This window comes from Anser brachyrhynchus (assembly GCF_964034855.1).
Source record: "Anser brachyrhynchus genome assembly, chromosome: 1".
NCBI classification, from domain to species: Eukaryota; Metazoa; Chordata; class Aves; order Anseriformes; family Anatidae; genus Anser; species Anser brachyrhynchus.
The window spans coordinates 191,435,152-191,442,256 of record NC_137694.1 but is presented as its reverse complement, the minus strand read 5'-3'; the positions used below and the strand labels follow the sequence as shown (position 1 = coordinate 191,442,256).

General features: G+C 41.3%; 1 protein-coding gene across 5 annotated transcripts in view; it reads right to left on the bottom strand.

Annotated features, from left to right (window-relative positions):
- SPATA13 (spermatogenesis associated 13) overlaps window positions 1–7,105 on the bottom strand; it is a 159,762-nt gene that overhangs the window by 119,734 nt on the left and 32,923 nt on the right. The gene's annotated exons all lie outside the window — the stretch shown is intronic.

Below are 7,105 nucleotides of genomic sequence, written 5' to 3'. Positions count from 1 at the left end.
TATATGAACAAACAAACAAACAGCAAGCATATGGTGGTTTCAGCAGAATGTTTTCCAGCCTTCAGGGACACCATGAGCCAGAGGTGATGTCCTTATATAATTATTTGTTTCACTTCGTCTTTGCAAATAATATCACATGCACCTGATACAGTATACTGCAGTTCGTACATATTTTATTATTCTTAAAACACAAAAATGCCATGTGACATTTTGAAAAGCTTACTCACGTTCCACAGAAAAGCCAGATTTTTGATTTTATAAGAAAGCCCTTTTCCTCTTGTCAAGTATGTAGCAAATTCTACATTATCTAAAACAGATTTTCAAGACAAGACAATTTGGGGATTATAAAATACCACAGTTCTAGGCACAATCTGTTTTTCTTTCCTTAGACAAAGAAAAATAATTTCTTAAGCATCCGGGAAAATGTTTGGGTTTTAAAGGAATGCCTACAAATATTACAGATATAGCTATGGCTTTATTCATAATGGATTGAATAGGCTCTGTGGTAGTCCATTACCCATCATTACAGAACACTTAAAATGAAGAAGCTGTCCAAGATCTTTGAAGTCCTCCAGCAAAAGCACACGAGCACACCAGATGATTACTTACCCGATTATATTACAATGGAGGAGATAGGACACAAGTGATTAGACACCGAAGGGATCTGAGACACAATGCAGTTAACATGTCATTCCAATAAATGTTTGGCTGACTACAATATTTCAAAGCAGAGGACACAGTTTTGTGGATCACGGGCTCTCTTTGATGTCCCACAACTATTCTCACAGGGCAGCTCAGAAACTGTTCCATTTTAATCCATCCTGATTAATGCCACGAAATGAGTTTTCCTGACACCTGTAATTTTGCTCTGCTGGGCAGCGATTGAAGAGGATGGGCTTTCATCCCAGTGCATCAAATCCTTGGCAGCCTGCTACAACAAAGAGTTAACCATCTTCCCCAGCAAATGAGATGAAACTGTAACTTGTTTTCTTTTAATTAACTCCTCACCAGATTGCTCCAGGTTGTCCTGGCACCCCTCAGCTCCAAGACAATAGCAGCGCTCCCAGCTAGGGTAGGACTTTGGAGCACTCAGGTTTCCTGGGAGTAGCCGCGCTCTGCATGAGCCAGGTCATGCTTTTCTCACGCTGTCTGGGAACACTTTTGGAAAGACTGATTATGGGCACAAGGCAAGTCGAAGGTATCTAAGGCCGTTTAGCCAGACTCAGCATGCTGGTGAGTCAGGATGACCAGCAAAGATAACATATCAGCAGCCCACACCAGCGCCGTTGTTCATAATGAATTCCTTCCTCTGGGTTTACTTTCCGCTGATTACTCTCTAGGTTTTCTTAGTTTGTCATTACTGCCTTAGGGCTTCCAGCTCCCACTTCTGTTTAGTTTTTGTCCCCATGTGAGCTTGGTTGCTCTTTTCCACACAGCCTATTCTTAGACTGTGGAGCGGAGCAAACCACAAAGCTTATGAAGAAGCTTTTAATGCACAGTGTTTCCAGGTTAGTATGAAGAAGATTTGGTTTAATTTTTAGTTAGTTCTATGTGGAGCCAGGAGTGGGACTCGATGATATTTGTGGGTCCCTTCCAGCTTGGGATATTCTATGATTTTGTGACAAATGACCAAGAAGGAATACTGCAGTGGTGCCAGGAGGTGGACCCCGAGAGGAGTTTGAGGCAGGACTCCAGCACAGGCTGTTCCTGGGTAGGTGCATACACGTGGGGACACTGTACACATCCAGAGCCTTCTGTACACATTATAGAGAGGAATTTAATGCAAACAGTGCAAATGCTTCCTGGCAGGGGCAGGCACCAGCCCACATCATTTAAAAATGCAGGAGAGCAGAATGACTTTCAGGAAGGAAGTGAAGCTACACACTGGATTACAATGTGTGCTCCTACAAAATATACAAAAAGCATGAAAAATATGTTCATATAGATTTAAACTTAAAGAAAAGCATACAATGAGTAGGTAAAGCGTGCCAACATCATGTCTGGTTGGTCTGCCGTTCAGTGCAGTGAAGGGACTGTGCAGGCAGTCTGTTTGCTTGGGCACTCCCATTCTTTCTTCTGATCCACAAGTGAATAAATCAAGGTTCGGACAACATTTTCCATTAATTTCTAGTGGGGCAAACTTGCCTCTCTGTTTCTGAAGTGAGGCTGATAAAGATGAGAAAAAAAAAAAAAAAGTCAAATCTTCTCAGACACCTAGCTTTACAACAGGAGAGGCAGTCATGCTAGCCAAGGAAATCATTTTAAACTTTAAAGATTTAGACAAGGAAAACATTTTAAAATTTAAAGATTTAAATAAAAGTTATGATGAAAATGACTTTTCAATTGTTTAGCATCTGTGTTTCTTTAATACAGATGGCTTTTATAAAAATATGCCAATTTATCAGGCTGAAATGAGACTTTAATTAGACCATCTAGTTCTCCATTGCCAAATCTTCATTTATAAGATCTCTAATATGCACTGTTACATGGGTTGCTACATTCAGACTGAAGGATTCAAGAGCTGGAGTCAGTCCAGCACTTTGAAGTCTGATGATCCGAAGGACTAATTTTATTTTGGATTGTTTCTTGCCCTAGCAGAAAAGGCCTTCAGTTTGGGGTAGAGCGCTGAACTATCTACTGCCTTTTAAACTTCCTGCTCAGCAGCTCAGCCAGGGACACCAAATGAAAAGACACTGAGGTAAGAGTGTTTCTGCTGGCAGAGAATCACAGGAAAACTTTAAGCTGGGAGGAATCTATGGGGATCTCTATTCCAGCTTCCTACTGAAAGGTGAACTAACTCCAGTAGAGAATTGGTTTCCTCAGTGTCTTGTCCAGTCAAACTTTGAAAATTCCAAACTCTCTCTTTTCAACTTATTCCAGTGCTTCAAAGCTCTCATATTGAACACATTCATCTGTACATCTGGGCAAAATTTACCTTGCTACAGCTTTCTGCCATGACCTCTTGTGCTTTCACCGTGTACCTCTAAGAGGAGCCTGGCTTTCTCTTCCCCAGACCTCCTTTCTAGGTAGGGGGAAGCAGCAAATAGAGCCCCTTTACTCTTCTTATCTCCAGGCTAGGCAAACCCATTTTGCTCAGTGGCCCCTTCTGTGCCATGTGCCCCAGCTCCCTAACCATCTCAGTGGCCTTTCTACAGACTCTACCCAGTTCCTTGACATCCCTCTTGCACTGGAGAGCCCAAAACCAGACACCATACTCCATATGTAGCCTCACAAATGCTGAGTAGAGGGGAACGATCACATCCTTCAGTCTAGTGGCCACATTTCTGTTTACAGAGCTTCATTGTGTGCTCAACCATCATTGCTGGAATGGCCCACATCTGATTCAGTACTGTAGGGGTCCATTTTCATTTTGATTTTCCAGAAGCTTATAGCACCAGCATTACCTGCCTTCCATCTTCATAGCTGAACTGCTTTTTCTGTGAAAATGAATCACTTGGAAAGGCTATCACAGGTTCCAGCACAGGTGGATAAGCAGTATTACGGAGAATGAGAGTAGAGATGTCTACACCACTAATGGGTACGTCTGCATGCAAATAGTGTCTCTCTGCTGTCATTGTATGTTTCAGCAATGACCACAATGACAATTATGTCTCACATCACCAGCTTTCCAGTCTCTTCTGGGAGGGAATGCGGGCAAGAGAAGCTTCATCAGTTACCCCTGCAGTGTTCAGGGATTAAACTCTTTCTGATTTTCTGGCACTTTGATCTCTTTGATCCCAAGAGCACTTGTTTGTCTTTCACAATACTATCAGTGTTTTACCATCATACAGCCATGAGAACCATTCTTCTTCATCTTTTCAACTCCAGCTCAAGATCAGCTTCTGAAGTTGGAAGGTTATCTTCATCAGAATGAATGACACTCTTCCTTCTTTCTGGTGTTTCTTTATATGGCTCATTGTAAAGCTAGAAGCTATAGAACATTTTTGTTCTCAAAGTATTTAACCATTGCTGAGTATACCAGACCCAAAGGATAACTCACTGCTGTGCTATGCAGAGCAGAAATTGATAGGTTCCAATAAACATCTTCTACAAGTATAGCATGAAAACAGAGAGAAAACTATAAAATTAATCATCAGACTCTGCAAAGTCCACAAAGAACTTGCTGCAGCTGAAACCTCTGGCCCCAGGGGTTGATACAGACATGTTGTGACCTCCATTTTATTTTACTGGCAAAATTACTGTTAAGGTATTGAAAAGTACGTGAGCTAAAGAATAAAAGGAAATAAATAAATAAAAAATAATAAAAAGCAAGATAAAAACACAGGCAGAGATGTATTTTTTGAATAATAGTTGGTAATTGTTAGCAACTCAAGCATTTGAGAGGAAAAATACTGAAGTGAAACAAAACCCTAAGGAAAGAAAGCAGAGCACTGGCAGATGGCAACTCAGCAACGTCAAGGACCAGACAATTCCAAGTTGGCCAATTCCACAGGCCAACTCTTCCCCACTTCACTGATGACTGGCTGTCCAATAATTGCCTGATACTTGTAAGCTGTGTATGTTCTGCTTGCAGAATGTCTTTGTGCACAGTAAGAATACCTGAACAAAAACAATCCCGGTCAGGTGGGGTTGCATGGCCATCTTTAATGGCTTGAGACTGATATGAAGAAGCTCCAGAAGCAATTCTTCTCATTCACACACACACAAAAGCAAACAAACAAAAACAAACCCACAAGCGTTTTCTATTTATCTGAACCCTTAGCAAGAAAAGTATGTGCAAGTAATGCCATTGTCCACATGACCTTCTCAGACAATTTTAAGGGATTCATTTCATTTTGTTTAAGGCTTGGTGGGTGTTTGGGAGTTTGGGATTGTTTTTCACTACTTTCTCCCACAGTTCCTCTGTGTGCCTGGAAGACCTCCTTAAATCTGCCAGGTGACCAAGGAAGTATGGTGGATACTGCTAGGTACAAACCCATGAGGCTGAACAAGAGCAATACTAACCACAACACAGTAAGGCTATGCTGCAGTCAGAACTGTATGCCTAAGTCAGGGTACCTGCTCTAGTACTTAGAGATGTCCCAGTCCTACAGTTACCACCAGCTCACACTGCTGTGCTAACGCGGCTTTGCTGCCAAGAGTTGAGACAACTTAACTGTGTTTACAGAACAGAGTTCATGGCTAAGCAACCGCAAAATGTTTTCGTAGCTCAGTTCTGCATGCAATCTCAAAGATCTTCCTGTTTCTGACCTTTACTTACAGAAACATTATGGCACAGGGAGGCATGACCAAGTAAGCACGTCCTCAGGGAATCTAGTTTTGGTCTAGTTTTGGTGGTGATATGGGTTTCTGTTTCATATATTCTTCACCCTTAGAGAATCTGAAGGGAAGAAGAGGATTTTCATTTACATGTGTGAATATTAACTAGCAAATTGTCACCTTAGTTCCAGAACACCACTTTTAACAATGAGTTTTAGCGTTTTTTATAATGGCTTGATGTGGAATCCATTTTCTTCATTTCCTGCTGCAAAATATAGCAAATTGCTTAGTTGTTCTGGGGTTCAAGCTCAAAATATGTCTCTTTGTGGAACAGATCTTTACAGTTTTCATATCAGTTTAGCTTTCTAATGTGCTATGGGCAGTCTCTAGATGAAAACTGTGAAAGACGGCATATATTAAAATATTATCGTCACAAGGAAATTCAATGTTTTGAGGAGTGAAACAGGGAATATTTTCAACAGTAGACAACAGTTTTTAGCAAGACATTTAACAAATTCCCTAAAAGAAAGCAGGCATGTAACCTGGCATTTTGCTAGGTCAAAGCTAATAAGCCTTACTCTTATTCCAAGTGCTGCAAGTTCATTAACGAGCACAAGTTGCCATTCACTTGATTTTCATGCAGTTCCCTTGTCATATATTTATTTTTCAATCTACAGAGGAACATATTTCTCTCTTCACATATAACTCTCCTGAATGTGCAACAGAATAAAATCTCCCTGACAAACGCATTAGCCAGCTCGCACTCAGTGCCCCCAGCACAGTACTCACTGTTTTATTAATTCCTGTCATAAGCTGCAGCATTTTCTTGACAGACTGCTACTGTGTCTTTCAAAATAAGAGGCAGCTAGAAGAGAGCTGATACATACTGATGTTGAGGCTGCTCCCTGCTAGCGATGTGGAAAGCTCCAGTTTCAGGGTTCTCTGCCTCTACTGCTTTCTGGTGGGCTTCTGGTGGAGACCAGCTCGTATGGCAGAGCTCGCGCTTCCTTAAACAGGGAGCCAGGGAGCACGGAATAATAAAAGCTATTCACAACAACATATTAACAGCAAGGCTAAATGAAACACTGAAGAGCTTTTAAATTTCCAAAACAGCAGTGCGTACAGGCCTAACTAAATATCCTTGAAAATAAATTCTATCAAAAGTATCTTTCCCTTTGCTGACCAGGAAATAAATTTTTGAGTATCTGTGTTTCCTTTTCAACAGCTGTTGGCCAAACAAGTGAGTGACACACTGTATGTACAAATCTTCCATTGGGCTGGGGCCAAGCTGGGGTGACTCTCTGCAGTGCCCTTGCAGCCCCAGTCCTAGGCCAGCGGTGCCAGAGGGCAGTATGCCAGTCCTGGTCATGAACAACAGGCCAGTTCCTAACTGTTCCAGTACTGTGCTCCAAGAGATGTCCTTTTCCCTGCTTGATGGCTGCACACGCAGACTGAAAATGAGAGGAAAACAAGCAATTCAGTAGAAAGAAGTCATTTGGGGCAGATGAGAAAACAGGCAGTACCCAAAGAGAATCAGCTCTCATCTTTGTTTAACAAGTTAATAAGATCACTAACTCCAAAGGCTGGTGAAGCAGCTGTATGAGAATGAGAAGTTTCAATTCTTCAAGGTTTGAGTAAACAGATTTCTTGCTTTGGCTTCACAATGGCATAAGACCTTTAAGTTTCACTTAGAGATCAGCATTCAAAACAAGCCATAAGCTCAAAATGAACCTCAGCTGGAATCAATGACTTCTTCTAAGCTTCCACAATACATTTGGTATTTCTCAACACATATCCTAATTGAGCAACCTTTCTCTGGAAAAGGGAGAAAAGTCTTCTTCAGTCTTGTTTTCAAGCAGCATTTCAGACCATGTTCTTATTTAAT